This window comes from Eptatretus burgeri, chromosome 2 (genome assembly GCF_056783735.1).
Source record: "Eptatretus burgeri isolate ZD-2024b chromosome 2, Ebu_testis_v1, whole genome shotgun sequence".
Taxonomy (NCBI): Eukaryota; Metazoa; Chordata; class Myxini; order Myxiniformes; family Myxinidae; genus Eptatretus; species Eptatretus burgeri.
This window is the reverse complement of record NC_140962.1, coordinates 156420514-156445894: the sequence shown is the minus strand read 5'-3', so window position 1 is coordinate 156445894 and position 25381 is coordinate 156420514. Positions and strand designations below refer to the sequence as shown.

At 41.9% G+C, this 25381-nt stretch overlaps 1 protein-coding gene across 2 annotated transcripts in view; it reads right to left on the bottom strand.

Annotated features, from left to right (window-relative positions):
• LOC147033655 (tubulin alpha chain-like) overlaps positions 1 to 25381 on the bottom strand; it is a 497880-nt gene that overhangs the window by 160332 nt on the left and 312167 nt on the right. The window lies entirely within an intron of this gene.

The following is a 25381-nucleotide window of genomic DNA, read 5'->3' as shown; positions in this document are numbered from 1 at the left end:
CTCGAGGTTGAGTGGTCAGTGAAAGCCGATTATTTGTTGACCAAAAGACATGATAATTGATAATTATAATGTATGCTGATTACAACATGACTTAGAATACTGGTCGAAAGTTTTAGAACATCCCCATTTTTCCACTTTTTACTGAAATTTAAGCAGTTCAAGTCCAGTGATTAACCTGAAATGGAACAAAGCCAAGCGGTAAACTGCCAGAGGATAAAAAAAAAAAGTTTAGGTTACCAAAAACTGAAAATGAATGTAAATTTTGTAGTTGTTAAAAAAGGCCCTTTTCAAGAAACAAGTAATGGGTTAGCAACTGCAGCTGTTCTGCAGCAATGTAAGTAAATTAAGCCTTGAAAGTTGATGCAAACAATTCCTACAGGTGTCCCGACTTTTGTTGATTAGTTACAAACCCTCTGTTTTAAAGCAGTGTTGGAACAGGATGTGTTGCTTCACCCTCTGAAGCATTATTTGGACAATATTGCACTGCAGGAAGTAGTATATGGATATCATAATGGCGAGAAAAAAGACAATCAACAAAGGTAGACAGACAAACCATTACAACCCTTAAAAGTGTAGGTCTTTCCTTTAGAGAAATTGCAAAATAAGCCAAGGTGTCAGTGAGTACAGTTTCCCACACCATCAAAAGGCACGTGGAAACTGGAGGAAACTCTGACAGGAAGAGGTCTGGCAGACCCAAAGCCACAACACAATCAGAAGACAAGTTTCTGAGAGTGAACAGTTTGCGTGATAGGCGGCTCACAGGACAGCAGCTTCAAGCACAGCTTAACACTGGTCAAAGTAAGGAAGTCTCCGTTTCAACTGTGAAGAGAAGACTTTGAGCTGCAGGTTTGACAGATCGAGTGGCAGGAAGAAAGCCATTGCAAAGATGGCAAAATAAGAAAAAGAGATTTGCCTGGGCCACGAAGCACCGCCAGTGGACTACTGAGAACTGGAAGAAAGTCTTATGGACCAATGAATCAAAATTTTAAATCTTCCGTTCATCACGTAGGGTTTTTGTACGCCGTCGAGTAGGCGAAAGGATGGTTCCTCAGTGTGTGACACCAACTGTCAAACATGGAGGAGGAAGCGTGATGATCTGGGGCTCTTTTGCTGGATCCAGAGTCGGCGACTTGCACAGAGTGACTGGCGGCCTGAACCAAAAGGGCTACCACAACATTTTTCAGCGCCATGCAACACCCTCTGGTCTACGCCTAGTTGGTCAGGGGTTCATCCTACAGCAAGATAACGACCCAAAGCATACCTCCAGGCTATGTCAGAACTACCTTAGAAGAAAAGAACCAGATGGTCGGCTTCAAATCATGGAATGGCCAGCACAGTCTCCAGACTTAAACGTCATCAAGCTGGTTTGGGATGAACTGGACAGAAGGGTGAAAGCAAAGCAACCAACAAGTGCAACACATTTGTGGGAACTTTTGCAACAGTGTTGGGAAGAACTTTCCGAACAATATTTGATTTCCATTGCAGAAAGAATGCCACGAGTATGTTCGGCTGTTATATCTGCAAAAGGTGGCTGCTTTGATGAGTCAAAAATTTAGATTAAATTTTGTTCAACAAAACGATTCCATGATTTCTTTTTTGTCTGAAATTGTTTATTTGTTCTATGCTTTAATTTCAGAGTACATTAAAACATTAAACTGCTTAAATTTCAGTAAAAACTGGAAAAATGGGGGTGTTCTAAAACTTCTGACCGCTCGTGTATATTATTTCGGAAATGGCCCTTATTGGACTACTAAATATAGGATTAGCTCAGATCCCCCATTAAGTGCATGTATAAATGCAGGTTGTTTGGAAAAAGGACGTTATATGTGTGTCGGGAGATGTAAAAGGCTGTTTTGTTGTCTGAGCGGTGGTGGTGGAACAAGGGCCCCCTCTTCTTCCTCCAATCTACAGACGATAGTCCCCGCCCAGTCGGCTGGGAGGGTGTGGCCAGAGGGAGGAAGTGACGCGAAGGGGAGGGACCTTTGGTCGGTTTGCCGAGAGAGGGGTGCTGGTGGAACGAAAGGAAGAAACGAAAGGAAAAAGGGAGCTCTGAGTTTGGAAAACGGAGTCGCTGAGAGGAAGGCGTCCTCGTTTGTCGAAGCGAGTGAACGAAGGCTTCGTAAAAGAGTATTGTGTGTGAAGAACAGTCGGGTTCTCGAGGCGTGCTCAGAGTCGCTTCGAAGCGAGCGAACGAAGGAGGGACAGTGTTGGATCTGCCGGGAGAGATGCTGAACCGACCTGCACGTCGAGGATTCTGCCGTGAGAGGAACTGAGAGGACGAAGGGGAGTCGGGCTTTGAGGCGGGAAGGCAGGAGACGAGACGCCGGAGCCTCTGATGGTCCTTATTCACCTAACGGCTCATCACGTTTGCCGATCCACTTGCCGGAGCAGGCCTGGATTGGTATGCTGAACCCTGGAGAGAGATCGGCTGAGGCCCATCGTTGATCAGACGGACTTGTGCCGTCGACATTGCGCGGGGCCAGAGCGCGCGGAGGCCACGTTCGTGAGGTCTGCGTCAAATGGACAAGCGCCATTTTGCCACGCGGCGTGGTTCGAACTGGGAGTTCGAATCCGTGGACATCCGCCTGTTGCGAGCGACATTTGTGCTTCTTGACACTGTCCTCTCATCCATGAAACCTCACCAAGTACTCTGTCTTGTCATGCATGCATGCTGTTTGTCTGTCTGTCTTTGTCTGCACGTTGTCTAAGGCATATTTTTGTAGCGACCCCCTCGAAACTTTTAGTCCGTGGTTCCCTAGTTAAGAACGGGTTGAGGATTGTTAATAAAACCATTGTCGTGAATTTTGCTTGTGTTGTGATCCCCGAGGTTCCCCAATAAATCTGGTTAATTCGTAGGAAGTTGCCGCTATGGATTAATTTGTGTCGCGTCGAGCAACGATCTGTTCAATTGGCATATAACACCAAAAATGGTTATAGACTGGCAGAAAACGCTCGGCATCTGACAAAACCAGTCTGTAATCAGGGGTTCTATTTTCCCAACTGGCAAGGTACAAGGATTACGTTGGTATCGCGATTGAAGGTGCGTGACCCGAGGCCTGTGCCGAGCTGGCCGGCATTATAAACCCTGGAGACGGTGGTGAGGGTGGCGCCAAGGACCGGGTGAGAATCCTGCCACCCCGGATCCGCAACAATACATATATATATATATATATATATATATATATATATATATATATATATATATATATATATATATATATATGTACAGTCATGCGCTGCATAACGACGTTTCAGTCAACGATGGATCGCATATACGACGGTGGTCGCATAAGATTATAATGGAGCTGAAAAATTCTTATTGTCTGGTGATGTAGCCTTCGTAGCACTGCCAGTCGTATAAAAGTAGAGTATCACACATACAATTATGTGCAGTACATAATACTTGATAATGATAACAAACAACTATCTTACTGGTTAATGTATTTACTACACTGTACTTTTTACCATTATTTCAGAGTGTACTCTTTCTACTTATAAAAAACAGAGTTAACTGTGAAACAGCATACCGTGTTATGCAGCAGCCTCATACATCACGTGTTTATCACGTCTCTTGATTGCATCATTTGTGCTTGATTTAATCTCGTGTTGTTTTGTTCATCATGGCTCCTAAGCGTTCATCAAAAAGTTTTTAAAAATTAAAAAGTTTATAAAGTAAAAAAGTTACAGTCAGCAAAGGTTAATTTATTATTGAAGAAAGAAAAATATATATTTTTAATAAATTTAGTGTAGCCGAAGTGTAATAAAATCTACAGTCATGTATTGTAATGTCCTAGGCCTTCACATTCACTCACCACTCACTCACTGACCCAACCAGAGCAACTTCCAGTCCTGCAAGCGCCATTCATGGTAAGTGCCCTATACAGGTGTACCATTTTTTAAATCTTTTGTACCATATTTTTACTGTACCTTTTCTATGTTTAGATATGTTTAGATACGCAAATACTTACTATTGTGTTACAATTGCCGACAGTATTCAGTGCAGTAACCTGCAAGGAGCAATAGTCTATAATCTATATGGTGGGGGCAGACAACAGCAATTTTTGAGAGGAATCATGCAAATGATGATACGTGCATCAAATTTAGCACATTTGTTCTCCAGGGGATCATAATCAAATCTGCCTGATTGGCCATTTGAAAATCCAAATTTTGAAAAATTTGAAAAAAAAAAAAAATTCAAGAAAGTCAACATCACGAATCAATGTTGGATGCTGGCTGAGATTGGTGAATGTTTCAGAAACATCATCAAAGATGTTCCAAGTGTGCCGTGCAGTTTTCTTCCCTTTAGCACGGAAAGCAGACACGATGTCACATCCAGTGAACACATGGAATTATGGGATCCCTCTAGCTTTCTCAGGCCCTATTGCAGAAACTACCTCATGGACTGGAATCCATCGCACCTTGGCTCCTTAGCCAAAGGCAATCCACATGTTCTCAAGACCTAGTTCCTGTAAGGATGGCAGTACAGATATTGCTATGACTAGTACGTCCGTGTCATTAGCCTTAATGATAATGGAGTTGCTACCATCCGTCGTTGCATCCCTGGCGTGTACAAATATTCCATTGTCAGCTTCTTCATAACAAAATGGAGACAGCATCCAGTGACTTCCTTGTGTTGCTCATGGCATCTTCTCCTTTTGTGACTATGACTGTGCTTGTCGTCTGTGCTTCACACATCTTTTCCGCAAGGAAGTGAAACAGTCAGTCTTGTTGCTGTCATCTCGAAGAAAGCTTCTCCAGTTACTTGGGGTCTTACTGGTTCCTGTCACTCGTCTTCTGATTCCTTGCCCCCTTTTCGACCTTGCCTCGAACTTCAGATTTGACTTCTTGTACACATCAAACACTACGTCCACCCTCTCGTACCTTGCAACATAGGATTCCACCTTTGGGATGATGTCTTCTTTAGCATAGTTATCAAATATCTTTGAAGTGCGTGGAGGTAGGGCATTGATAAGTGCTGAGCCATCAATGATGACTGCATCTCCCCCTTGTTCTCTGTCTGGGATGTTCACTTGCGCTTCAAGAATTTTAGCAAGCTGTGACTTAAATTTTTTTTTTCAAAATTTGGATTTTCAAATGGCCAATTAGGCAGATTTGATCAGAAAGCCCTGCAGAACAGAAATGCGAAATTTGATGCTTGTATCATAATTTGTACGATTTTTATACTATCTACTACACTAATACCATATAGCCTAGGTGTGTGGTCGGCTGTACCATCTCGGCTTGTGTAAGTGCACGATGATGTTCGCACAATGACAAAATCACTTAATGATGCATTTCTCGGAACGTATCCCGTCGTTAAGCGGTGCATGACTACACAAGAATATATGTGTATATATATATATATATATATATATATATATATATATATATATATATATATATATATATATATATATATATATATATATATATATATATATATATATATATATATATATTGTTACGGCTGTGGAAATTCGCAATACACCATAAAGGGTCCTTAGATCAGTTATGACGCTCAGTTTATGTGCAGATAGGTCCCCACCGTTGTTTAAAGGACTTTCTTCATGTTCACCAGGCTGCGACTCTTTGAGATAGGGTTTTTCTTTATCTATCGTTATTTTGAGCCACCATTGCAACAAACCTCCACACAAACAACCACCACCACCAACTACGCCACAATGCCAACCACGCTCACACCACCCCCACAACAATCACCACCATGTTCGCCACGACGCCCGCTTACCAACGCCATCCTTCTCGGACTATGGTAGGACGGTTTCCGCGTCGGAAACTGTCCGAGAAGGATTGGCAGGACAAAAGCTCCTGCGAGCCTGTGGGGTTTTTCCCCGCCTATTTTCCCCGCGCTTGGTGTGAAGGGAAGGGGGCAGGGCAGCTCGCTGCCGATTGGTGGAAGCACGGCGTGGGGCGGTCGGAGTGAGGGAACACCCCTTTTCGGGAACCTTCTCGAAGGGAGGCGGAGCCGAAAACGGGGTGGGGCAAAGGGCGGAGCCCCACGCTATAAAGGGCGGACCGCACGCGGAGCTCTTTCTCTTCTTGGTTCATGCGCTTCTTGGTTCATGCGCTTCTCTCTTCTGGTTCTTCTGGCTTCTGGTTCTTCTTGGTTGAACGCTTCGTCTTGGTCGATGAGCTCTCGATGCTTGAGCTCTCTGTCTCCCTCTCTCGGTCCTGTGCTCGTGGTCCAGCGAGCGGCCTGTTGGTGGAGACGCGGGCGGGAGGTGCCGCAGTGCGGCCTGTGGTGGACCTGCGCGTCCGGACGAGGAGAGTGCCGGAGTGCGATCACCCGCCACGAAAGGGAGGTCCTTTCTTTTCCTTTTATTTTTGTATGCATGGTGTGGCGCCGTCTGCCAAGTAGAACTGCTTAAGTGTCTGTGCTTGTAAATAAATCCTTGCTTTATTCGGTGGTATTGCTTTTTACTGCATTTCTTTGGCTGTACATATGTGCATGAATTCTTTGCCTTGGCTGTACATATTGCATGACTGCCCTTGCATGTGTGTGTAAATAATAAATGTACTTGTTGAACTGTTCCCCGTTCGTTGCGTCCTTTCCCTGTTTGAAAGTGCCATCTTACTTCGTGGAATAATTGGAAGCGGGGTTTGAACACCCGAGTAAAGAAGAATCACTGAACCGTCGAGGTCGGCAATAACACCGCTCGGTTATCCCTGTAGCACGGAACGAACCGCTTAAGTGGTTCGTGTTCTAAGCCGACCTGCGGCATGGTGCAACCCCTCAGTAGGTTACCCGCACGGGTATTTAGGTATATTGACATTCGGCGATTCACCCTATTTCGCGTGGGTAGAATGTGGACTGCGTTGTGATGAGGTTAAACCCCCACCCGTGACTGGTTCCTGGCGATAGTTCCAGGAGGGTCGCGACTGAATTGTCTGTCCGGTGGGTGACGCGGCTGCCATGAGAAGTACGCGGCCGCTCACATGCCGGTGGGCGCGAATTCGTAACAATATATATGTATATGTATATGTATATATACGTATATATAATAAAAAAATGACCGTTTTTACAGCCATTTTTCCCTGCTGTGCAGGGGTTGGGCTTTTTCTTGAGGCAATGTTTTTTTTATGGCCGGATGCCCTTCCTGACGCCAACCCTGGTCGCCTCTTACGACACACAGGGATATGGTACACCTATTCTAACCGGGGCATACACCGGGACCAGTACACTGGTACTCATTTCGCCAACCTCGGAAGGATGATAGGCTGAGTCAACCCCCTGGTGTTAATTCAGGACCCTGGGATCCCAAGCCACCACCCTAACTAGTAAGTCAACACCAGGCATATATATATATATATATATATATATATATATATATATATATATATATATATATATATATATATATATATATATATATATATATATATATATATATATATATATATATATATATATATATATATATATATATATGTACACACACACACGGTCCGACAATGAAGTGCCATTATTAATGCATTGGAAAATTTTATTAGAAGTGTACCGATTATGCTTAATGGTTGCCTTAAAAGTAATCTCCATAGGAGTCTTTATCTATAAATGCTTCAAAGCACAATTGGAAGTTGTTGGCTGAAATGCCATTTCGCTCATTGGTCATGGCACTGGATCTCTTCTGTTGATGCAGAAAGAGTTCCTTTCATTGGCGTTTCAGACGTCTGTCAGATCGGACCAATATTCTTACCCTTTCGACATTTTCAGCCATTTTAGCAATTGATGGGCATCCCAACCATACATCACCATTCACGTCCATTCTCCCTTTCACAAACCTCTTTGCCCACTCAAACACACGTGATCTTGACATTGTGTATTCCCCGTACACCAGCTTCAAGTTGATAAAAGTAAAAGTTTTACTAAAACTTGATGGTGATTCTCAGGTTCCATAAATTTGTCGTTCATCTTCAGAACATGAATGCAACACTTCTAATTTCACCAAAACTCCAATATGGCTGCAAAAGACAACACATCGATACAACAGCTAACAAAGTACTGACAAAAACATTATGATGCATGTCCAAGAACGAAATCCAAGCCAGTGCTGCCACCTGTTGAGAATAAACATCAGTCCTGGAACTTTATTGTCAGACCTGGAATGGAATGAGGTTGTTGAGGATACCAACTCCAACCACTGCAATATCTGTTCACTGAATGTGTACATTGAATTCCTGTTTCAACCAATACACACTCATTTGAGGTGAGACATCTATGAACATATCAGTGATGGGTACCCTGCTAGTTGATTTGTAAGAATTGTTATTTTTATCATTTAGTTATAGTCATTAGGAATGATTATTTTATGATCATTTTGTTCGTTATTATGAGTGATTATTTTCACCATGATTGATTTCTGAGAATGATTATTTTTATAACTGTCTGTCTGTCTGTCTGTCTGTCCGTCTCCTATTTCGACTTTTATGGCCAAAGTGCTGAGCTGATCCGGCTGAAATTTGGCAGCAATGTTCCACTGCTGACTGTTCACAGGGATGATAAAGCTCGTTCCCGTCATGTGACTTTAAGTCGGTCAAAATGGCGGACTCAGTAAATTCCTTGAAAAATCTTCTCCTCCAGACCCACCATTCAGAATGCTACCAAATTTGGGTTACAACATCAGGTCAGGTTATGGATGTTAAATTGCAGAGGGTCTTGCCAATCATGTGACCAGAAGTGTGTCAAAATGGCCACCTTCGTCAATTATTGGTAAAATCGTATAAATTCCATCAAAAATCTTTTTCTCCAGAACAACCAGTCAAAATGCAACCAAATTTGGGTTGCAACATTAGGACAGGGTAATGATGTTAAATTGCAGAGGCCAAGCTGATCATGTGAACGAAAGTGTGTCAAAATGGCATACTCCATAAATTAATGGGAAAATCCTTAAATTCCTTCAAAAAATCTTCTTCTCCAGACCCACAAATCAGAATGCTTCCAAATTTTTGACCCAGACAAGCTACAGGTTCAATGGTAATATTTTTAGCTTATCTGTAATTGGAATTCCAGATAAGGTATTGTCATCGTGCACCGTCCATCTGTCAATCTCCTATTTTGACTTCTCCAGCCAAACTGCTGGGCTGATCCAGCTAAAATTTGGCACCAAGGTTGTGCTCCTGACTGGTAATGGGGATTGTAAAGCTCAATCCAGTCACATGACTTAAAGTTTGTCAAAATGGCAGACTTAGTAAATTCCTTCAAAAATATTATTCTCTAGACCCACCAGTCAGAATGCCACCATATTTGAGTTTCAACATTAGGCCAGGATAGGGATGTTAAATTGCGGAGATCATGCTAATCACGTGACGAGAGGTGTCAAAATTGCCGACTTCTTCAATTTTTGTGTAAGTAGTGTAAATTTCTTCAAAAACCTTCTCCAGACCCATCAGACAGAATGCTACCAAAATTGGGTGATAACGTTAGGCCAGGGAACAGATAAGCTACGCATCCAGTCTCCTACTTTTTAAATAATCATTTAGTTGAATATATGATTTTATGATTATTAGCCCCCGTCGGACTTAGTCTGAAATGGGGGCTAATGGATTTGGTCTCGATTTTCGTGTCTGTGCGTGCGTGTGTGCATACGTGCATGTGGGCATCCGCAACTATATCTCGGACATGTAAGAGCCAATTTTATTCGTACTTGATAAAAAGACAACACATGATGGTATACATATGCACGTAATTTTTTTTTTTTTTTTTTGAGATCAGATCCAAGATGGCCGACTGGTGGCCATTTTAGTTGTAAAAAAAAAACCAGCATCGAACACGTCCTCAACCATTTATCGGACATGCATTTACCGGTGTTGTTCAAACTTGGCACTCAGATAAAGAATGATGACTTGTATGTGCAGATCATTTTTTTTCAAGATCAGATGCAAGATGGCCGACTGGCAGAATTTTCGTTGTAAATCAAACATGATGTACAAATCCATTCCATCCATCAGGACCAGACTCTATACAGAGCATTGGTGCTGCTAAAGCAGCCTCCTGGCTTATTGGGCACAATCTTGGACAGGTAGCCACTCCAACACAGGCTACTAAAATGGCTCCATCATCCCAGCAAGCTGGTACTCATTTTGCCAACCTCAGAAGGATGACAGGCTGAGTCAACCCCACCTGATATTAATTAAACGGTGAAGCAAGATTTGAAGTCAGTACCTTCGGATCCCAAATGCCACCACCCTATCCATTAATCCAACACCAGTCATACGTTGAACATGTCCTCAACCATTTCTCTGACATGCATTTAACGATGTTGGTTAGGCCTAAGTCACATTTTCTCTATGGCGAGGATAAGGCGGCCGTACGCCCTCTGAATTGACAGAAACGTGTGGCGGCGCAGAGTTTCTGAGGTGGTCTCAGGGTGGCCCTACACCATATGGCTATATTTTACAGGCCGTAAGGTCGCCGTGGAATTATAGCGTGGAGTTGTAACTTTTTTCATTTCTACGTTCGCCGTAGCAATTCGACAAGCCGAAACAAAAGAAATGGTAAAAAAATTAATAATAATAATAACCCACTCGTTACCGTCCGTCTGGCCGCACGTTCGCCTTAGGGCCCCCCCCTGCGGTCGCCTTGCGGGCACCTTGCGTCTGCCTTGAAAATTATATGGCCGCCGCAGGAACGCCCTAAGGTCACCGTGCGGCATCAAATCAAAGACCGTACGGCACCCCCACGTTTTCGGTCTCCACAATTTATAAATACGCCGTGCAGCTACCCGAAAAATAAAAACATATGTGACTGCTACATTGTGTGACCATGGAAATACTGCGGCCGCCGTATAATTGTAAGTGGCCGTAGATTTTGGAGACCTCACGGCCGCCGTGGCAAATGTGACTTCGGCCTTAAACTTGGCACATAGATAACGAATGATGCCTTACTTATGCACGTCATTTTATTTTCCGAGATCAGATCCAAGATGGCCGACTGGTGGCCATTTTAGTTGTAAAAGAACACGATGGTGAACACGTCCTCAACCATTTCTCTGACATGCATTTTCCGATGTAGTTTAAACATGGCACGCAGAGAAAGAATGATGGCTTACATTTGCATGTCATTTTTGTTCAACATCAGCACAGATAAGGAATGATGGCTTACATATGCACGTCATTTTTTTTTGTCGAGATTTGATCCAAGATGGACGATTGGCAGCCATATTAGTTGTAAAACCAGAGTTGGTGTCAAAGCCACCCAATGCTCGCCTGTTTATACATTTATCGTTTTTAAAAGACTCGTCGAATAATTAATATTTTATATAAAGCATTGCAGTGAAGTCTGATCCAAATAATTTTAAAGCAATATATGTATTTGTTTATTGTAATCAGTAACAAGAGTGCAACTGAGCACAATATATGCCCGAACAAGAAGGTATATACAGAATTGTGCTACTACATGGAAAACAGCATCCTGGTTGCCATGGCAACCACTTTAGATGACGAACGTATGTCGCGACACACCGTCTCCACAGTCTGTATCTATGTACCAAATATGAAACGTGAAAGTTGAAAACTTTGGGAGTTAGTGTGGACAGGAATGGACGGACAGACGGACAGACAGATGGACGACACATAATACGCCCCGATATATACAGGGGGCTGCTAAAGTAGGTATACAGTAATGAAAACAAAACGTATACCTTACTGTATACCTACTTTTGCAGCCCCCTGTATATCAGGCGTATTAAAAAAAAATAGTGTGGTAGATAAAAACATTAGAAAGGAAAAAATAACTTGCACCAAAAGCTTTAACATTTTTACGCTCACGCTGACGCTCACGCCGGGCGTATCGCTATAGCTCTCTGTTCTTCGAACAGGCGAGCTAAAAAACCTGATGTTGAACAGTCATGTCCGAAACCATTTCTCGGACAAGCATTTACCGATGTTGTTCAAATGTTGCGCACAGACAACGAATGATGGCTTACATATGCACGTCATTTGTTTTTTTCAAGATCTGATCCAAGATGGCCGACTCGCGGCCATTTTGTTACTTAAATGTGTCCCCAATCATTTCTCAGACAAGCTTGGTCCGATTTTGTTCAAACTTGGCACGAGCACAGTAAATGAAGGATTTCAAGTGGCTCTCACTAGATTTTGCAATCTGATCAAAGATGGCCGACTGACGGCAATTTTCGTTGTACATAAATACGGGGGCGAGCCCTTTAACTCCGCACAGCAAAATGAATAAAACAACGGGGGCTTTGGCATTTTATGTCTTTTTTTACTTGATTAGGTGTAAGAATTATTTTTTTTGATCATTTATTTATAGCCATTATGAATAATTATTTTCATGATCATTTAGTTGTAGTTATAAACAATGATTATTTTTTATGATTAAGGCTCTGGCTTTAAACAACTAAAAGCTCTGACCCTGTGTGTATTGCATCCCATTCATTCCCGCTTCGAGGGCAGCTGTTCACACCATTAAAGGCTCGGGTAGCCATTCATCTGCGTGTTTGTGACCAACGTCAACGGAGACGCGCCTGCATCGTAAATCTTTTAGCTGTCAAAACAGCGTGTCTTGTGTATGACATGGGGGGGAGTAAGGTGGGGATGATGAGGGCTGAGGGATGGTGGAGGGTTGGGGGTCGGGGTTGGGGGGGGTGTTGGTGATCGTTTCGTGTTTGAAACATGAGACGCCAGTCGAAACCCCTGTGCTAATTACCCGAAACAATGCCTGCTGAACACTTGCCAAGAGCTAAATCCCAGCAAAGAAGAGACGCATTCCACAAATGGACGTCTGAGATCTTGGAGGGCTGGGAACCGACTAAACGCACCAGGTGTGTCAGAACGACGGATGGACTGGTGGACAAATTGTTTGGTAGAGGAACGGACAGAAGGACAAATGGTCAGACAGGGCAGACAGTTTGAAAAACGACAGACGAATGAACAAAAGAAAGGACGGATAGGACAAATGGAGAGACAGATTGTCAGACATGGCAGATGGATGAACCAAAGGGCGGACAGACGATCAGACAGGATAGACGGATGAGCTGAAGGATGAACAGTTGAACCAAAGGAGGGACGGTCAGACAGGCGGAATGGTCGGACAGGATGGACGAATGGATGAACCAAAGGACAGCCAGACAGAAGGACAGAAGATGAACTGAAGGACAGACAGATGGTCTGATGGAAGGACGAACAGACAGGATGGACAGATGAAGTGAAGGATGAGACAAAGGGTCAGACAGAAACATGGACTGATGTTTGGACAGACGGGTTCAGCTTGAGTGTGCAGGAAGATTTTTTTCATTCATCCCCATTGTGCACAAACTTCCTCATGAACGTGTGAGCAAATAATAATTAAACATCAGCAATGTATTTGACACAAATCCAATGGATCATAAGCAACTACCTGTTACGGTGCCATCAAACTATCCACACAATCTAAGTTAACTAAAGTTAACTCAGGTTCACCTGCAGACCCCCAGGGAACAAAAACCTCCATGCGAGCACACTTCCCTTGTGGGTTAAGATGGGGTTAAGATGTCATTGGTAGGGAGTTTAAAATGAAATATATTGTAAACAACAATAATTATGACTATCATGGTTTTTTATATTTTATAAAACAGATTTCTTCACCAATTCCATTTGGAACTCTGCGGGGTATTAGGCTCATCCATCCATCCGTAAACAAATAACGAAGATAAACTAGATGGTACTCACAGAATACTTACCCCATGCAGTCCTGTGAAGGACTTGGTGCGAGCCAACTCCAATGGCCGCAAAGTTGCAATTGCATCTATTGACACTTCGCAGGTAAATATGCACAAATCATACTTTGAAATTTTTGATGTACACTCAATATGTGCTATATCACATGGTCATGTAACATGTGGTGAAGTTTAAATTTCCTCCGTTGAACTGTTTTTGATGTACACTCAATATGTGCTATATCAAATGGTCATGTAACATGTGGTATATCAAATGGTCATGTAACATGTAGTATATCAAATGGTCATGTTACATGTGCTATATCAAATTATCATGTAACATGTTGTATATCAAATGGTCATGTACCATGTGGTATATCAAATGGTCATGTAACATGTGCTATATCAAATGGTCATGTGACATGTGCTATATCAAATGGTCATGTAACATATGCAATATCAAATGGTCATGTAACATGTGTTATATCAAATGGTCATGTTACATGTGCGATATCAAATGGTCAGGTAACATCTGCTATATCAAATGGTCATGTAACATATGCTATATGAAATGGTCATGTAACATGTGCTATATCAAATGGTCATGTAACATGTAACATTTAAATTTCCTCCGTTGAACGGTTTCTGATGTCCACTCAATATGGTCATGTAACATGTGGTATATCAAATGGTCATGTAACATATGCTATATCAAATGGTCATGTAACATGTGGTAAAGTTTAAATTTCCTTCATTGAACGGTTTTTGATGTTCACTCAATATGTGCTATATCAAATGGTCATGTAACATATGCTATATTAAATTGTCATGTAACATATGCAATATCAAATGGTCATCTGACATGGGGTAAAGTTTAAATTTCCTATGTTGAACAGTTTTTGAAGTCCACTCAATATGTGCTATGTCAAATGATCATGTAACATGTGGTAACGTTTAAATTTCCTCCGTTGAACGGTTTTTGATGTCCACTCAATATGTGCTATATCAAATGGTCATGTAATATGTGGTTATCAAATGGTCATGTAGCATATGCTATATCAAATGGTCATGTAACATGTGGTAAAGTCTAAATTTCCTCTGTTGAACTGTTTTTGATGTACACTCAATATGTGCTATATCAAATGGTCATGTAACATGTGGTAACGTTTAAATTTCTTCCGTTGAACGGTTTTTGATGTCCACTCAATATGTTCTATCTCAAATGTTCATGTAATATGTGGTATATCAAATAGTCATGTAACATATGCTATATCAAATGGTCATGTAACATGTGCGATATCAAATGGTCATGTATTATATGCTATATCAAATGGTCATGTAACATATGCAATATCAAATGGTCATGTAACATATGCAATATCAAATGGTCATGTAACATATGCAATATCAAATGGTCATGTAACATGTCGTATATCTAATGGTCATGTAACATGTGGTAAAGTTTAAATTTCCTCCATTGAACGGTTTTCAATGTACATTCAATATGTTCTTTATCAAATGGTCATGTAACATGTGGTGACGTTTAAATTTCCTCCGTTGAACGGTTTTCGATGTACACTCAATATTTTCTTTATCAAATGGTCATATAACATATGCTAGATCAAAGAGTCATGTAATATATGCTATATCAAAGAGTCATGTAACGTATGCTATATCAAATGGTCATGTAACATGTCGTATATCTAATGGTCATGCAACATGTGGTAAAGTTTAAATTTCCTCCATTGAACGGTTTTCAATGTACATTCAATATGTTCTTTATCAAATGGTCATGTAACATGTGGTGACGTTTAAATTTCCTCCGTTGAACAGTTTTCGATGTACACTCAATATTTTCTTTATCAAATGGTCATATAACATATGCTAGATCAAAGAGTCATGTAATATATGCTATATCAAAGAGTCATGTAACGTATGCTATATCAAATAATCATGTAACATATGCTATATCAAATAGTCATGTAACGTATGCTATATCAAATAGTCATTTAAAATATGCTATATCAAATAGTCATGTAACATATGCTATATCAAAGAGTCATGTAACATATGCTACATCAAATAGTCCTGTAACATATGCTATATCAAATAGTCATGTATAATATGCTATATCAAATGCTCATGTAACATATGCGATATCATATGGTCATGTAACATATGCTATATCAAATGGTCATGTAACATGCTATATCAAATGGTCATGTAACATGTGGTATATAAAATGTTCATGTAACATGGTATATCAAATGATCATGTAACATATGCTATATCAAATGGTCATGTAACATGTGATATATCAAATGGTCATGTAACATGTGGTAAAGTTTAAATTTCCTCCGTTGAACGATTTTTGATGTGCACTCTGAACAACATGCATACATGTACGTACACACCTGACCGATTGCTTCGCCCCACTTTTTGCTCCGCATGTGCGCATAAATTATCATCTGTTTATTTAATTATCATATAATTAATTCCCCTGTGGAGTGATTTCATACCTTGTTGGAAGATTTTTTTTAAATCAATATTTGTGATTAGTTGCAATATATAATTAGTACAAAACTTCTTCTTCCTCATTATCACCGATCACCTGATCTGGTTATAGTAAAATCATTGAACACATCTCAGGTTTTGTCCTCGTACACAAACCGCATTGCCTTGAGGACAAAGACATTTCATACAACATTTGAATATGAATCACAATAATGTGGAGACAAGTGAACGGAGTACACAGGATGGTGAGCAAGGTGAGCCGAGTGCTTACGGAGACGTCACAACTGGTTGGCCCAAATGTTCGTTCACCGAAGTGAAGTGTAACCGATCATTTCAATATCGAAGAGCCTTTTGTAATATCGGTGAGTGTGTGAGTCCGCACAAAGATCTGGTTTAATACAGATCATTCGTTCTCAGATTTCACTCGATCTACACACAGCACCCAGGTAACATTGAAGTTCAAAGCCGTTTGGAGTTTTATTACGTCCATGAAATTGGAAAAAAACTTCTCTAATTTAACCAACCATAACTAGTGAAAACAAGCTCAAATGAGCTAAGATCTTCGTCCTCTTAACGATGACGTCATAAAAACCAAAACGACGTCATTGTGATGTATCAGGTTGGCAATAAATTATAATTATCTGTGCTAATGCCTGGCTTGATTCCCGCAAACAAAATTCAAACAGCTTGCCTAGTTTCGGAGATAATGGAATAGGCGATTTCCATTGAGCGGCGATATTATGACGTCAGCTTTTTTTCTAGGAAGAATTTCCAAAATCGAAGATGGTTACTGCCTGCGCGTGGGCTTTCTGCATATACATGGCAAGTTCACGAAGATCCGATGAAAACTCTGGGTTGTGAAACAAAAAAATGTCAAAAAATAGGAATGACGTCATAAAAATTGATATGACGTCATAGTGATGTATCATATGTGCGGTAATTCATCTCTGCTAATGCTCCGTTCAATTCCCACAAACAGAATTCAAAAAGCTTGCCTAGTTTCGGAGATAATTTTTTTAGGCGATTTCCATTAGCGGAGATATTTTGACGTCATAACTTTTTCTTCTCGGAGGAATTTTCAAAATCGGAGATGGTTAGTGTCTGCGCAGGGTGTTTTTACATACATATGCCAAGTTTCAGGAAGTTTCGATGAAAACTGTAGGCTGTGAAACAAAAATGTCCACAAGAAGATAATGAAGAACAACAACAACATGAGTCAGACTTAGATCCTCCACGAGGATCTAAAAAAGTCCACAAGGAGAAGATGAAGAACAACAAGGTGAGTAAGGCTTGGAGATCCTCCACGATGATCTAAAAAAAATGCACACATTATAAAATTATTTTCAGCATTTACGACCACAGCTCATCGTGTTTCAGGTAACCTTTGCATTTCTCTCAAACTTTGCAATGCGCCGCGTGACATGGGGCTCGGCTGGTGTACCGGGGAGGCCTTTGTCACATCTATGGCTGACTAGTCGAGCCTGTGGTTTAATTTCTGCTCCAGTTCAAGGCATACGGACTCGACTAACATGCCCAGTCATCCTTTGTCACGTTTAGGGCTGACTAGTCGAGCCTGTGGATTGAGGTCCACTGCAAGGACTACGGACTCTGCTAGTGCGTCCGATTGGCATTGGGCACAGTTTGACAAAGTGCTCGAATTTAACCATTAGTCGATGATGTCCAAGTTGGTTAACCACGTGTTTGTCCCCGTATTGATCTACTGCAATCTATATCGTCCATTCCAAAGTATTTACCAAATAACATCACACAGATTTGCACAGAAACCGAATATCTATCTATAATTCCAGCAATTTCTGTGTGTCTGTGACCGCTGTTTCTCGACAACCACTGGTCCGATCTAATTGAAACTTGCCAGGTATATTGCTGGGAACCTGAGTATGTGCCTTTTCAAGGTTTGATATTAATCGGACAAGTGGTTCCCAAGTTATGGCCATTTATTTACCAAACCAATGACAGGACACGTTGCTGCGTTGGCGTGGCCGTTGGGGAAGAGATCCTCAGTTACCAATGACAGGACACGTTGCTTGGTGTTTTGCATCCACAATATCCATCTTCTATCTATAATTCCAGCAATCTGTGTTTGTTTGCCTTTTCAAGGTTTGAAACTAATCAGACAAGTGGTTCCCAAGTTATGGCCAAGTTAGAGCGCGTTCCCCATTACGGGTTACAACGTACGGACTTCCGGATAGTGATGACTTTCTGTATTATAATAATTTCTCGATTTCTCATGCGCATTTATAGATAAACACAATGCCCCAATCCAGTTGTCGTTTACGAGAGTGAAGGAATGGCCTGTGTGTTTGTTTGAAAGTTATTTTTTGTTTGTTTGTTTTTGCACGTACGGCCACGCGAGAGCGAAGGAACGGCCTGTGTGGTTGTTGTTTCTGGCACGCGGTTTGTAAGTTTTTTTTTTTTATTTGTTTGTTTGTTTTTTGCACGTACGGCCATGCACGTACGGGCATGCACTAGTATTTATAAATTTTAAATTTCAAATACAATCGATGTATCCCAGCGAGCTCCACATTGTTAAATAATATGGCTTGTTTTTTCGAGTCGTGAGTATTTGTTTTAAGGACCAGAGGATTGTTCCCTTATCCAATTATTTCGCTCAAATTAAACTGATAATCTTGGTAAACTGACCTCGTAAAATGAAGTCCTTAATGGGTGAGAATTCACCCAGAAATACAGAGTGACCCACAGTGACAATCCTTGTTTCATTATTTTATTTGCTTATGACGTCACCAACCGATTGTGACGTCATAACCAGTGGAGTGCCACGCATAGGTTGTTTTTCTTCTTTTTTGGCATTTACTGCCAGCAGTAAATGTATTTTGAGTTGAAATGTAAATAACTTACTTTGTGGAAAATCGACTTTGATTCCCTTGAACGAAGATGATCGAGGATTGTATTTGGAATGCGTTCGCTTGCGCCGGTTTAGAGGATTTAGAATTGACCAGATGGTAATTCAAAATCAAATTCATCTTTGTCCTCCCCACCCCGGCAACGAACATCCTTCTCTCGACTAAGTATCACGGACAATGATAAATGCATTATGACATCACTCACACGATGCCATTCCCAAACCAGCTGAACCACATTCTAATCGACAACCCGTCCTTATATGTCCAGTCGAAGGATTCTGGGTTATATATTCTTATAAACATTCTGGGTTATACCTCTCACCGGTAACCAGCAGGCAGAGCTACCTGTATTTACCAACCAATGTGGCTTTTACCATGGACATATACCAACGATTACTGACTCAGCAACCAAAGTCAAAAAGTTTGGAAATTAAGAACTCGAATCCTGACAAAGGTGGCTTCCTACAATCGTGTGATGTTATCGTGAACACCATCTGGATCCAGGGTCTCATCATGGTTTCTACACCCAGGCTTTACTGAACGGCCAAATGTGGTTTCCAAATCAGTCATTCATCATGCTTTCTACATGTAAACTTCCAAAGGGGTCCAATTATAGTTTACACATGCAGCCTTCATCTCCATCTGAGCTCACGGGGTACCACACTGGCTTCACATCCCAATCCAAGTTAATCTCTTGTTTTCGATTTTTATTTTCCGCCCCTCAAACGGTGATCACTCCATCATTGTGGTTCTTCGAGATATCCAGTCCTTACTCTACATTTCAACTGATTAGCTCGAGGTTGACTCTCCAACTGCTCACCGGTGAGCTGTAGCCAAGTGATCCTGTGAAACTGCATGCATTGCTCAACAAGCAGTGGGCTTTCCAACGCAGATCTCTCCAAATGGATCACATTCCCTGCTTGGCCATGTGAAACCTCCCTTCCAATCCTCCAACCTGTTTTGTTTCTCATCCACTCTCCTGGGCTTTCTGATAATGTCAAGTTAAATAAGCCTGTCTTGCTGGCTGTCTTCATAGCTACTGATGTTTTGGGGGGGTCTGACCATTCAATTAGGCAGGCAAGTCTGGCCTGCATTCTGCCCTCTATCCAGATGACTCCTCCTCCTCCTCAACCTCCTCCGTTAGTATCGTACTCCGCTTCCAGAATCCAGAGCACCGGTTCACTCATAGCAAGCCATGAACGTTTTCCTGGCCGGGAAGACAATTGTGTGCACATCATCATTCCACAACAGTCTGTTTGATTGGTCAAACATTTATTCTACAGCTGGACCTATTCCCTTCCTCAAAGACCTAGTCCCTTTCTTTTTATCAGTTTATCGCTTTGTGCCTTCACCTCTCCTGCCCAGGACCTAGTCATTGTCTTAATCAGGGGTCCCATCATGGTTTGTGTTTGCCTCACTACACAGTTCATTAAGGTTCCAAAGAGAAACCATAACCAAACCCTCTAATGAAACCTGAATGAAGATTATTACATTACTCATGAACAAAGCACATAACCATTGTCTCAATACCTGACTTGTAAAGTGATGTTTTCCTCCGCAGAATGCACAGAAACCCCAGGAAACGTTGGCATTCAGGGAATCGTAAAGTGTATTGTGACTTAAAATGGCTCACAAAGTTTCTGAAATAAGCTGAAAATACTTCGAAAAAGTACCTGAAAGAAAGGGCTCCTCTGCACAACAAAAGATTTGGAGAACTTTCTCAGCTCGTCGAATGGGTAGCTGCTCGTACAACAAGCTCCTGAACATGTGGGTCGGTGCAAGGCCCGAGTGGACTGGCGTGTGCTACCCAAACCCCTCCTCCAGTTTTAAGCATCCTTCCAAGAGGTAGGTGACTTCACATGACTATAATTATCAGACGATGAGATCAAATGTCATTTTCATCACCTTATATATAGGCCAAACGTCTTACATTACAGTACCTTAAGAAAGTATTCACACCCCTTGACTTTTGTCACATTTTGTTGTGTTACAGCCTGAATTAAAAAATTGATTAAATTTAATATCTTTTTTTTGTCACCAATCTACACAAAATACTCTATAATGACAAATTGAAAATTAATTTAAAAATGAAAATTTGAAATGTCTTGCATCAAGAAGTATTCAACACATTTGCTATGACGCTCCAATTTCCTTTGATCGTTCTTGAGACGTCTCTACAACTTGATTGGAGTCCACCTGTGGCCAATTCAATTTATTGGACATGATTTAGAAAGAAACACACATTTCGACAGTAGGAAGGTCCCACAGTTGACGGTGCATGTCAGAGCAGAAACTCTCCCATGAAGTCCAAGGAACTGTCCGTAGAACTCCGAGATATAATTGTGGGGAGGCATAGATCTGGGGAAGGGTACAAGTTCTCAAGAGCACAGTGAGCTCCATCATTAGGAAATGGAAAGACTATGGAACTACCCAGACTCTTCCTAGAGCTGGCCATCCAAGCAAACTGAGCAACTGGGCAAGAAGGACCTCAGTCAGGGAGGTGACCAACAACCCAATGACTACTTTGACAGAACTACAGAGTTCCTTGGCAGAGATCGGAGAACTTGCCATGAGGACAACAGCCTCTGCAGCACTTCACAAATCTAAGCTTTATGTGAGAGTGGGCATAGGGAAGCCACTCCTGAGATAAAGGCACAGGAAAACACGCCTTGAGTTTGCAAAAAGGCACGTGAAAGAATCAGAGAGCATGAGGCAAAAGATTCTGTGGTCTGATGAGACGAAACTTGAACTTTTTGGCCTGAATGCAAAGCACTACAACTGGTGCAAACTGAGCACAGCAAATCAGTCATCACCCATCCAACACCATCCTTACCGTGAAACATGGTGATGGCAGCATCATACTATGGGGATGTTTTTCATTGGCAGAGACTGGAAGACTTGTAAGGAGAGAGGGAACAATCTTCTTCTTCTTGCATATGGCAGCTTGGCTGCCAGGTAGCTATCATTTTGTTGGGGCACGATTATGCCGCTGATGCTGTGCCCCTATACCAGTACACTGGTACTCATTTTGCCAACCTCAGAAGGATGACAGGCAGAATCAACCCCACCTGGTGTTAATTCAGTGGTCAACAGGACTCAAACTTAGGACCCTAAGATCCCAAGACAGCCACACTACCACGAAGCCAACACCAGGCTTGGAGGGAACAATGAATGGAGCCAAATATAGCACAGGGAAACCCTTGAGGAGAACCTGCTTCAGAGTGCAAAAGACTTGACACTGCGGTGAAGATTTACGTTCTAACAGGACAATGACTCCAAGCATCCAGCCAAAGCAGCACTGGGACGGCTTCAGAACAAGAACGTGAAAGTCCTTGAGTAGCCCATCCAAAGCCCAGATTTGAATCCCATTGAGAATCTGTGAAAAGACTTCAAGGTTGCTGTTCCCTGACGCTCCCCGTCCAACTTCACAGTGCTTGAGCAAATCTGCAAGGAAGAATGGGAGAAAATCCCCAAATCCAGATGTGCAAAGCTGATACAGACATACCCAAGAAGACTCGAAGCTCTAATTGCTGCCAAAGGCGCTTCCACAACGTATTGATGCAAGACATTTCAGGTTTTAATTTTTCATCGATTTGTAAAAGTTTCTAAAAACACGTTTTCACATTGTCATTATGGGGTATTTTGTGTCGATTAGTGACAAAAGATTTAAATTTAATCCATTTTAAATTCAAGCTGTAATACAACCAAATGTGACAAAAGTTGAGGGATGTGAATACTTTCTGAAGGCCGTGTAGGAGACACTGACCACAAAGTCACTTTGCGGCTCTTCCTCATTTGGAGGATACTTACACCAAGCACATAATGCCTGCACAGTCCCAGATGAAGACCACTCAGTGGTCGATCAGTCGACCTGATCCTCTCTTACTTGACAGCTATAATAGTTGGTGGTGCCTTCAATTTTGAACACGGATCCTCAAGAACTACAAACAGTATTTTGGGAACTACATTGTCACCTGTATCGAATGACCACCTGTAATTTATGGCTTTCTGTTTCAGGGCTTTATGATTTAACAGAGGACCCACACATCGACAGCCAAACAAACCACATGATGTCCAAAGATCATAACATGTGTTTCTCCATTTGTAAACAAATGCTTTGATAAAAGTTTGTCCCAGTTGCTGATCTACTCATGTAGACCATCTCCTACAGAGGGGTAACTCAGAGAAAGCAATTTCCCCCAGACACACAAGGCACGTGGTAACCGAGCTTTGGACCCCATTTTCCAATTTCCTGAAAAACAAGTGCCAGCATGGCAGCTTGTCTTGTCCATTTACAGTGTGTTTGCATGGCACAGGTACATACCTTTGTGTTTACTTAAATACTCATCCATGCACCGTGGCCATGTACCGGTTCAGCATCTGCACTCTTTCTCTTTCATATTGAATTCCCCCTGAAATGGCTGTTTCCGAGCGGGCGGTGCATGTCAAAGCCTCCTGAGCCCTTCAGGCCAGTGTCGGGATCGAGGAACCCATTTCCTGCAATCAACAGCATGTGAGGCACACCCGCTGTATGCAGCACTCAAATGCATCCAGAAGATTGGACTTGATGGGAAAGGGGGGAGGCAGGGGTGGAGAGTGCAACAATGTACCTTCGAGTTACGCGCACAGGTGATGCACTTCGTGGTATCTTAAGGATGTGGAATCAGTTTCCCAGGACTTCAAGCCAGATGGTATTTTCTCAAACTACAGCAGGGACTCCTCTAATGGGAACTGTGGTTACTAGTAGTGACTCCTCTAACAGTGATTATGATTGTTCTCGTAGTGTGTCCTCTGATGGAAACAGTGACTTCTCGCATTGTGACTCCTCTGATGGTGACTGGGATTCGTGCAGTAGAGACTCTCATGTGAACTGTGACTCCTCCATTAGCCACTCCTCTAATGGGAACTGTGACTCCTCCAATAATGAACCATCTAATGAGAACCATGATACATCTAATAGTCGCTCCTCAATGGGAACTGTGACTCCTCTAATGGGAACATACCCCTCCAATAGTAACTCGTCTCATGAGAATTGTGACCCTCTTATAGTGACTCCTCTAATGGGAACTGTGACTCCTCTCATAATTCCTCGAATGGGAACTGTGACTCTTTGAATGAGAACTGTGACTCCTCTAATGTGAACATGACTCATGTAATAGTGACTCCTCTAATAGTGACCCCTCCAATGGGAATTGTGACTCCTCCAATAGTGACTCTTCTAATGGGAACATGACTCCTCTAATGGGAATATACCCCTCCAATAGTAACTCCTCTCATGAGAATTGTGACTCCTCTTATGGTGACCCCTCAAATGGCAACTGTGACTCTTGTAATAATAACTCCTCTAATGGGAACATGACTCCCCTAATCATGATTCCTCTAATAGTGACTCCTCAAATGGGAGCTGTGACTCATCTCATAGGAACTCCTCTAATGGTAACTGTGACTCCTCCAATAGTGACTCCTCGAATGGGAACATGACTCCTCCAATGGGAACTGAAACTCCTTAAATTGTGTTTCCTCTAATATTGACTCCTCTAATGGGAACATGACTCCTCCAATGGGAACTGAAACTCCTGCAATTGTGTTTCCTCTAAATTGACTCCTCTAATGGAAACAATGATTACTCTAATAATGATTCTTCTAATGGGAACTGAGACTCCTTCAATTGTGTTTCCTCCAATAATGACTCCTCTAATGGAAACATGATTCCCTTAATGGGAACTGTGACTCCTCTAATAAGAACTTTGACTCCTCTAATAAGAACTGTGACTCCTCTAATAAGAACTGTGACTCTTCCAATAATGACTCCTCTAATAGGAACATGACTCCTCTTATAGTGACTCCTCCAATGGGAACATGACTCCTCTAATAGCGACTCCAATAATGGGAACATGACTCTTTTAATGGGAACTGTGAGTCCTCTAAAAGTGACTGCTCCAATGGGAACTGTGATTCCTGTAACAATGACTCCTCCAATAGTGACTCCTCCAATGTTGACTTATCCAATGAAAACTGTGACTCCTTCAATAGTGACTCCTCTCATGAGAACTGTGACTTCTTCAATAGTGACTCCTCTAATGGCAGACAGCCAGCTACTAGTGTGATTATGGGTCCTTGCGCTGACAGCATATGGCTGCACCATCCTCAATGAACTCCATCCATGAGTCCACAAGTCAATGCATCCCTCTATACATCCATCAGTTGGTCCATCCATAAGTTAGTTCATTCATCCAGAAATCGATCAATTGATCTATCTAATCCGTTTGTCCTTTCATAAATAACTTCATCCATCTCTACTCGTGCATCACTCAA